We start from the raw sequence: 10,269 nt of genomic DNA, 5'->3' as shown, positions 1-10,269 counted from the left end.
CAGGAGCACCTGAAAGACTAACAACAATATTTTCTGGCAGGGTATGAGCTTTCGCGAGCCACAGGCTCACTTCTTCAGATACAGCCAGAATGTGAATCCATCGGTCTTTAAGTAGAGGAACAGTATGTAAATGTGAATAGCAGGCTTGATGGGATGAGGTGTGATATGCAGAAGAGTCTGTGATGTCCAGGGGAGAGATGGGTGTGGAGAAATCAGCATGGGTAATGGGCCATGAATGCAAGGTCTTTATTCAGCCCAGGTAAATGCATTGACTTTAGTTTGAATATCAACTGTAATTCAGCAGTTGATATTCAATTACAGTTGATATTCAAACTAAAGTCAATGCATTTACCTGGGCTGAATAAAGACCTTGCATTCATGGCCCATTACCCATGCTGATTTCTCCACACCCATCTCTCCCCTGGACATCACAGACTCTTCTGCATATCACACCTCATCCCATCAAGCCTGCTATTCACATTTACATACTGTTCCTCTACTTAAAGACCGATGGATTCACATTCTAGCTGTATCTGAAGAAGTGAGCCTGTGGCTACCCTACCAGAAAATATTTTTGTTAGTCTTTAAGGTGCTACTGGACTCTTGCCCTTTTTGACTCCTCCAAAAGAGTTTCCGTCTAGATCGGGGATTCCCAACCTGGGGTACGTGTACCCCCTGGGGTACGAACTGGAACATTTAGGGGGTACGCAAAAAAAAAAATGTGATTAATGGCGGAAACATGAATTTGAAATAACAGCAGCTCTATTCACTACAAACGTTTTGGTAACAGGGAGGGTACAATTTATAGAAATGAGCTAGCAAGGGGTACGCAAGTGGGAAAAAGGATGGGAACCGCTGGTCTAGATGTTAGGAAGGATTTTCGAACAGAGCGGTTCCTCCGTGGAACGGGCTTCCTCGGGAGGTGGTGGGCTCTCCTTCCCTGGAGGTTTTGAAGCGGAGGCTAGATGGCCATCTGTCAGCAATGCTGATTCTGTGACCTTAGGCAGATCATGAGAGGGAGGGCATCTTGGCCATCTTCTGGGCATGTAGGGGTCACGGGGTGTGTGTGTGGGGGAGGTAGTTGTGAATTTCCTGCATTGTGCAGGTGGTTGGACTAGATGACCCTGGTGGTCCCTTCCAACTCTGTGATTCTATTCCTCGCCATGTCTCACTCCGAAAGGGCCCTAAAGCAATGCAGAGCGGGAAGCTATTATGCAATGGGTGGTTTTGCCTTGGATTTGCCGCTCTGGACGTTTATGCTTGGTAATTAGCAGCGCACTCCAGGCTGAAGTGTCCCGCATATTTTTTTTTAATTTCTTCACGCTGAACCGTCATTCCAGTCCTCACTGCGAAGCCAGCGCATACCTGCTTCGCATTTCTTAAGAGCTCTTTTAACGTGACCTTTTGGGTTTGTTCCGCCCCCGTATCGAAGCATTCGCTGAAGGAAGCATGCAGAATCCCAGCCTCGGCTTAGCTATGCAAACGTCTGTTGCTAATGGCTATGCAAACGAAGGTACAAAGGAGCAGCCGAGCGACTGGGGATGTGGAATTTTTGACTTTCTCCTCTTGCATCGGCACCACACCGTGAATAGTCCTTTTAAAGGTCGGATTTTAAAAATCAGCATTGAGCGAGGATGGCCTAAGACATGCACATTTTCCCCATCCGGATTCTCAAAACTCTAATTGGGGGCTTACGGTTGAGTTTTGAGAATTTGGATGGGGGAAACGTGCATCTAGAGAGCAGCAAATTCAAGGCAAAACCTCACATGCATGCATATATTTCTTCCTCACTTAGGCTAAGGAACAAATTTGTGTATGTGTGTGTTTATTTTTTAACGAGGCCAAGTCATTCCTTTTATTAGGACCAACCAAAATCCCAGCAAAAAGCAGTGCACCAGCTTTTGAGTTCTCCAGAGCTCTTCATCAGGCTGGATTTTTTTTTAAGGGGTGTGTGTCCGTTTCAGGCCATGATTTTAAGTCGTCTTGTCTAAAGAACGTGGACCCAAGGAATAGAGGGAGCACGCTTTGCATTTGGTAGATAACAATAAAAATATAGAAAACCCCCCCCCCAAAATGAAGCTTGTACAATAACTTGCCCATGTATAGGAAGAGAATTAAAGATGCCAGACAAAAAGGATACCGATGGCAGAAGTGTACCTGGAAGTGTAAAGTAGAGGTGGTCTGACTTTGGTTTTGAGCAGGGCCAGCACTTATTAATTTTCTGATATTTGAGAAGTATGGGCACTTGTTTTTGTTCCCATCCTGTCTCCATGTGTTTGTTTTTTAATTATGGCTAGGGGCCTCAAAACCTGGAAATAGCCTGAACTGGAGGTTAGGTTTTGAGTGGTCAGCTTTTTCTGGTTGTTTTTACAAGAATCCCCCTGGTCCCTCATTGTCGTATTTTGAATTTATAAAGCAAGTACACATAATGTAGATCTCTTAATGATTGAGGCTTTTCTAAGGGCCAAACGATACGTTGTGAGGCATGATCAGATCTCCTGATTTGTTTCCCCTCTGTAGCTGTGTGTGTGTTTTTTTGGGGGGGTAATTTGGATTGAGGAGCCTCGTGGCGCAGAGTGTTAAGCTGCAGTACTGCAGTCAAAAGCTCTGCTCACGACCTGAGTTCGATCCCGACGGAAGTTGGTTTCAGGTAGGCGGCTCAAGGTTGACTCAGCCTTCCATCCTTCCGAGGTCGGTAAAATGAGGACCCATCTTGCTCGGGGTAAAGGGAAGATGACTGGGGAAGGCACTGGCAAACCACCCCGCAAACAAAGTCTGCCTTGGAAACGTCGGGATGTGACGTCACCCCATGGGTCAGGAATGACCCGGTGCTTGCACAGGGGACACCTTTACCTAATTTGGATTGGGGAGGTGATGCTGGGTGAGTTCAGGGCTCCACTCTTCCCCTGCGCAGTTTTCCTGATCAAAATGGGCCAAACTCACCCTTGACCAAACCCTGACACAACCCCCCCAGGCTACTTTTAAAGACCAAAAAGTGCATTAGGATGATTTCCAACAATGAGGGTTGCCAGCTTTGGGTTGGGAAATACCGGTACTTGGAGATTTAGGGGGTGGAGCCTGAGGAGCGTGGGGTTTGGGGAGGTGAGGGATTTCAATGGGGTATAATACCATACAGTCCACCTTCCAAAGTGGCCATTTTCTCCAGGTGAACTGATCTCTGTCGCCTGGAGATCAGTTGTAATCCCAGATCGCCAGCCACCACCTGGAGGTTGGTGACCCTATCAGCAATACTATGTAGTTTGGCCTTTATCTGTTTAGTTCTTGAGCAGCCTCAGATTCTGGGGCACCATATCAACTCAGAGTCTTCTATGATGCAAATAAAATAAAACGCAGATTCTTAAACTGTATGCGTGTGTGGGGGGAACTAATTGATCAATTCCCTGCCAGATTAACTAATGTAATAAATACAGTCTAAAGCAGATGGAAAAGAGCCTCCAGCTATTTGTAATGTGGGTGGGAGAGAGGGGGGGATCAGGAAGCATCTTAAGCAGATCTACTCAGAAGTTAGTCCCATTTTTATTCAGTGGGGCTTACTCCCAGGAAAGTGTAAAGGTGGACGCTCCAGTCAGTGAGCTTTCATGCAAAAAACTTCGCAAGACAGTGCCTGTTTTCATCTGTGAAATATTGGAGGGTATGAAAACTTTCATCTCATATATAAAGTAGCCAGCGGAGTACTCAACAGCCTGGATTTAACTAGTGTGGGGTGAATAGGACTCTCTGTTTTCACAAACTCTTATAAAGAAAAATAGAAATTTGAATCATTCGTTCACATGCCAAGGTACATTCTTCTGATTGTTTTAAGACAGGAAAATATTTCCACTGTTCCTCTCTGTTTTCTTTCTGAGAGGGAAGGTGTAAGAATGGAAAGAAGAAAGCCAGACCGTGGCATGTGAGGGAAACAGAGAGTTAGATGGGGAGAGTCCTGGCTTGAGGAACTGAAAAATTGTTAATGGGGGGGGGGGAAGAGTCAGATTAAAATTTAGAAAGGGTTTAATGTGGACTAGTTAATCTTCTACAGGAGAATTACACAACTTTAAGGTTGACAATGAGGAAATTGAAATTGTTCAAGACTTCCTATTCCTTGGCTCCACCATCAACCAAAAGGGAGACTGCAGCCAAGAAATCAGAAGGAGATTGTGTTACAGGTTTTACATATTAGAGCACATAAACATAATATTAAAGTTGTACATATGCAGAATCATTCAGACAATAACACAACTACATATACATTGCATACATGAAGAACTTTATATTCCCTTTAACAGAGGGGGAAGAATGTTAAAAGCAAAAGGCTTCTGTCTCTAACACTCTAACAGAGGCTCAGTAACATTCAAATGACATGTCCTTACTAGACTGTATGCCATCTGGAGTGTCCTCTAGACTGAGATACTGTCATTGTCCTTTACCTGACTTCTAAAAGAGGGAAGCCTTTCACAGTCCTTCACAGGTCCTTCATAGCTACAGACTTCAATGATAAAGCTTCAAGGGCTGCATGCAGATAAGCTGCCTTTCTACTCCTGTGATGCTAATGTTGAAATATAAACTATAATTGTGTTTTATGATTTAAACATGAATGCTAGGTCCTAGAACTTAATGAATGGTATCAAATGAAAGGTCTTTTTCTGTAGATGAGAATGATACTAATATTGAATATATAGAATAAGGTTAAAGCTGAAAACTGATTGTTTATGGCTGTTTATAATTAGCAGCAGAGACTCCTGTAAGGAGAAAGCCATACAAGGTTATGGAAAAGGGGACTTGATTGAGAGATAGTCAGTCCTTCACCTACCTTTAGCTTCTTGATACAAGGACAGTGAAACCTACCTTGAGAAAGGGTATCACATGCCTTGACATAACCCAACAGCCACAAGGTGACTGAAATAGTATAAACACAGACACAGAAAGGCTAGTACTTCAGACCTCTTTCGGAGGGTCTCAAGAAGAGGCTGTTGGTATGTATGGCTTTACAAATATATTATTCTAGAGTGTGAATTAGATACTTTAAACTAAATCAGAGTTATTTGACTGTTATATTTAAATTGTTGGATTATGATTTTGAATAGTATGTAGATCTTGCTTGCTTTACAGTATACATTGTTACATACATTGTTACTGAACATAAAGACTTTGTAACTTACATTTACACATATTTACTGGAAGTATATCAATAAAAAGACTTGCTTTTTTAATGAGTAAAGTCATTGAGTTCTGCTTAGTAGATGACTGGCTGAATAAGATAACATATCACTTCTCTGGAAGTGGTCCATTCTAAGAGTCTAGTCATCAGAACAGCACAACCCGCTTCAATTGAGACTGGGAAGGGCAGCCATGAAGGAGCTAAAAAGATTTTGACGTGTAAGGATGTGTCACTGGCCACCAAGACTAGATTAATTCATGCCATCGTATTCCCTATTACTATGTATGGGTATGAAAGCTGGACAGTGAAGAAAGCTGATAGGAAGAAAATAGATTCCTTTGAAATGTGGTGTGGGAGGAGAGTGTTACGGATGCCGTGGACTGCCAAAAAATATATATCAGTGGGTTATAGATCAAATCAAGCCTGAACTGACCCTAGAAGCTAAAATGACTAAACTGAAGCTATCGTATTTTTGTCACATTATGAGAAGTCAAGAGTCACTGGAAAAGACCATCATGCTAGGAAAAGTTGAGGGGAGCAGGAAAAGAGGAAGACCCAACAAGAGATGGATTGACTCAATAAAGGAAGCCACAGCCTTCAGTTTGCAAGATCTGAGCAAGGCTGTCAAAGACAGGACATTTTGGAGGACTTTAATTCATAGGGTCGCCATGAGTCGGAAGTGACTTGACGGCACTTAACACACACACACAGTGAATCTTCTGCAAGTGTTAGCATAAGTGAAGGACGTGTAAAATCTCAATTTGTTTGGCTTTCACTGTGCATCACAACAGTTATGAATCCGGTAAGCACACAAGCTAAAATCCTAGTTTGTAGTAACCTCATGAGCACACAAGCTGAAATCCCAGTTTATAGAGATTCACAGTATCACTTTATGAGCACAGTGTAACTGTATGAGCACACATATTATAGAGATACCACCGTATAGTTAATACCACTTCACTGAAATATGTCAGAGATGTATGGAAAGCTTTAGATATCTACATAGGCAGGAGGGATTTGGCTCTCCTCAGAGAAGTAGAAGGTAGAGATCAGCAAGCATACAGAAGTTCACTAAATAAGACAGAAGTTTAGAAATCACTCCAAGGATTAGATCACACCTATTCAATAGGACGAAGGCCTGCCAAGATGAAAGCTTAATTGGGAAAAGGCATGCCAAAATAACATTAGAAGGTATACCTCTCATGTGTTATCTTAAGCAGGATGAGCTAAACGGGCACTTGGCCTGTTTCAAATGTATAGAGGTTGGCACAGAAATGAAGGTATGGTAGAGAAAAGGCCAAAGGCCAAAGTGCCGCACCAATTAAGCTAATTGATAGTGTGGGCTCCCGGGCATGCATAGAAGCACTTATGTGAGATCATAGGCATGCGCAGAAAGCAAAAAAGGTAGACAAAGAACTCATAAGAACATAAGGAACATAAGGAAGGCCCTGCTGGATCAGACCAAGGCCCATCAAGTTCAGCAGTCTGTTCACACAGTGGCCAACCAGGTGCCTCTAGGAAGCCACAATTGTATAAATACTCATAATTGTATAAATACTCCCATGTGTTGCATGGTGACTTTGAAGAGTTGTATTTGGCTGTCTTGAGACAGATACTTCCTGCTGGCATAATAAAATTTACCTCTTGCTTCTAAAGAAATAACCTGAGTCGCCCCTGTTCTTGGGTCTGTGCCATTGAATGGGGTCTGGCTTTTGCGTCCAACATAAGCTGTAAAATAGTAACTTTAACAATTCTTTTTCCACACTTAAATGGTGAGTTAACGAGTGGATTTTTCTACTCTTACCAAATAGTTATTGAACAAACAGTTATTGTATACAGGATACCCCACCAGCAAAATCTGGCAGGCGCATAGAACTGCTTCCAAACAATGGCAGACAAACCCTGCCTAAGGGGTTAATACGCCTTTGAAAGGGATACCAATAGAAATTACTATAGTTTTCATAATGAGTAGCCATGTTAGTCTGTCAATAGCAGATAGAAAAGAGCAATAGTCCAGTAGCACCATAAAGACTAACAACATTTCTGGCAGGGTATGAGCTTCTATGAGCTACATATGCTGCCAGAAATTTTATTGGCCTTAAAGGTGGTACTGGATTTTTGCTATTTTCTATAATTTTCATATGTTCTGCTTCCTTGTTTGTTTTAAAAATGAAGTTGCCTTTCTCATATCGGGTTTTAAGAACCGGCTATTTGTTTAGCATCAATTAATTTAACTTGCTTAATCTCTGAAAGTATTGTTTATAGTTTCTCCTCCACCATGTCCTCTTTTTATCATGTTGTCATCAGGCTTTTAATTGCTAACATCTGTCTTACGGGAATTAATTGGGACAAAATTCATCGTTCCTGTTCTGACTCAAGCATTTCACAGCTAGACTGTATAAAAACAACTTGTTCTAAATCTTGCAAGTTTAAATATATATATCATTTGTAACTTTTTTCTAATCCCCGATTGTCTCTCTTAACATCTGAAAGCAAGCGTGGTGTAGTGGTTAAGAGTGGTGGTTTGGAGCGGTGGACTCTAATCTGGAGAACCGGGTTTGATTCCCCACTCCTCCACATGAGCAGCAGACGCTAATCTGGTGAACCGGGTTGGTTTCCCCATTCCTACACATAAAGCTAGCTGGATGACCTTGGGTTAGTCACAGCTCTCTTAGAGCTCTCTCAGCCCCGCCTACCTGTTGTGGAGGGGAAGGGAAGGTGATTTGACTTGGAACCTACAAACATTTTCTCACTGCCTCAAATGGCAGCCATTTTGTGATTAGTCCCACCTCCCCGGACCACCATTTTGTGGGGGTAACTTCCTGGCTGCAGACCAGTAGCCGTCAGCTTTGCATCGTCAGCAGGATAATTCTTCTGTGATTGTAGCAATCGTGCACATAAACTCAAGCCCCCATACCTCTTTCGCAAACTATGCGTGTCCTTAGAAGTAAGTACTGTGATTTTGTATGTCAAATTGTCAAAAACCAGAGCTAAGTTCTGCTTTTGAATTCCGTTTAAACTTCTTGGCTTGAACGAAATCAGGAACACTCAATCAAGCTGGCTTAGAGTTCAGCTAGAAGGAGAACTTGTCAAAGGCGCCTGGGTAGGGACATAAAGGTGGCTGGCGTAGAATGATAGTTTGCAGCAGACAGTGTACTGTTGCAGCCAGTTCGTGAAGTGGATTAAATGGGAGAGATTGCTACTGAGGTGGAATAAATCTCCCAATAAACTAGGAAGGGAGTAATAAGCAAATAAATAAAAATAAAAGAGCATCAATCTGACTTAAAACAGAAAACAAGTGACAAAAGCAAAACTTCCGTCAGACCTCACTTCTACAAATGCTTGTGAAATGAAAACTTTCCACAACGATTTTTAGTCAGAATCACAGGAAGGAAAAAAAGGAGTGGGGTGGGGGAGAGGAGGCGTTGTGCAATGTCCTTTCCAGACAACGGTTTATTTACTTATTTTTAAATAAAGGCACAGTTTGCACTCAGTTGTTCCAAAAGATCCGTGTGTCTTTGCCCAAGCTAGCGTCCCTGTGCATCTCTTCTCTGTAGTAATGGCCACAAGCATAGATGGCTTTGAAAGGGGATGGGACAGATTCATGGAGGTTAGGTCTACCAATGGCTTCTAGCCATGGTGACTAAAGGGAACCTCCACATATTCAGAGGCAGCAAACCTGTGAATACCAGTGCCAAGAGGCAACATCAAGGGAAGGCCTTTGCTTCTATGCCTTCTTGTTGGCCCTCCAGAGTAACTGGTCACTGTGTGAAACAGGATGCTGGACTAGATCGACCACCGGTCTGATCCAGCAGGGCTCTTATGTTCTCTGAAATGAAGTACAATATTCCCTTGACACTTTCATTGAGCTATCTACTACAACCCCAAGATCTTTCCCCCTCTCATTCTCAACAAGCTCAGACCCCATTAGCCTAGACTTGAAGTTGGGAGGTTCCAATGTGCATCACCTTACACTTACCAACATTGAACTTCATTTGCCACACTGTTGCTGACATTGTCTCTGTTGAACAATGCAGCATCCAGTGCAGCTTGGGGTGCCATGTATTACAGTGGTGTTCATGTGTTACAGGAACCTATTCATCCAGACCTTTAACATCACATATTCCTCCATGCGCCAAGGTAGAACCTTTTTACAAGTTTTATCCCCCCTTTCCCATATTTTCCTGGTAATCCCTGCTGTACCATTTGAATGGAGACGCTTATGACTAGCTTCTAAATTTGTACTTGGCGGGAGGCTTACTGAAAACCAGTAATACAATAAAACAGTAAGTACAATAAAAATACAATAACTGTTTAGAAACTATCTAGAACATTTCCAAAGACATTAAAACTTATGAAAGGTATTCCTCACAAAAATGACCTTCTAGACAGTTCCATTTTATGTTATACGAACCTGGCAGTTTTCTTGGTTTCAACAGTAACCGGGACAAGGCAATATTAAAGCTATTCTATATTCTTTGTATCGGAGAAACAGTTTGACAAGTGTGCGGATCAAGCGCAGCTTGCGTTATGTGGGAAAATGAAATTGATAATATGAATAAAATTGGGGAAGGGGAAGTCTGAGGTTCTGAAGTGTCTTAGTCACAAAATTTAAGAACAGAAACTGATCTTATAATTCAAACAGAAACTGGATGAAGGAATAGCTTAATCCTCTTCTACCCATGCAAAGGCACAAAATGCATGGGACATTACGTATAGACCCCCAAGTATGCATGTAAAATTTTGTCAGTTATGTATGATACACAAATTTATAAATTAAGGGGTTTTTTTTAATCTATGTGAGTGGAGGTTGGGAAATTATTAATCCCTCCTCAGCATCATTTTACATGGAAAAACTGATCTATACATGCAGGCATACAATTGGTTCAATTCAAATGAATTTTACTCAGAAATAAGTTCTATGTTCAGTGACAGTTACTCACAGGAAATGTGCGCATAGGGTTGTACTCCAAGGAGTCGCTATGTTTCAGCCACCCAACTGGTGCAGTTTTTCTTCCATGTTTCCACATGATTTCATCCTCTGTTGGTGCCTAGGCCATTAATAGCCCCTCCCCCTCCCCATCTGCTTTATTTTAAACCTGTAAAAAACC

The sequence above is a fragment of the Euleptes europaea genome, chromosome 5 (genome assembly GCF_029931775.1).
Source record: "Euleptes europaea isolate rEulEur1 chromosome 5, rEulEur1.hap1, whole genome shotgun sequence".
NCBI classification, from domain to species: domain Eukaryota; kingdom Metazoa; phylum Chordata; class Lepidosauria; order Squamata; family Sphaerodactylidae; genus Euleptes; species Euleptes europaea.
This window is presented reverse-complemented; position numbering follows the sequence as displayed.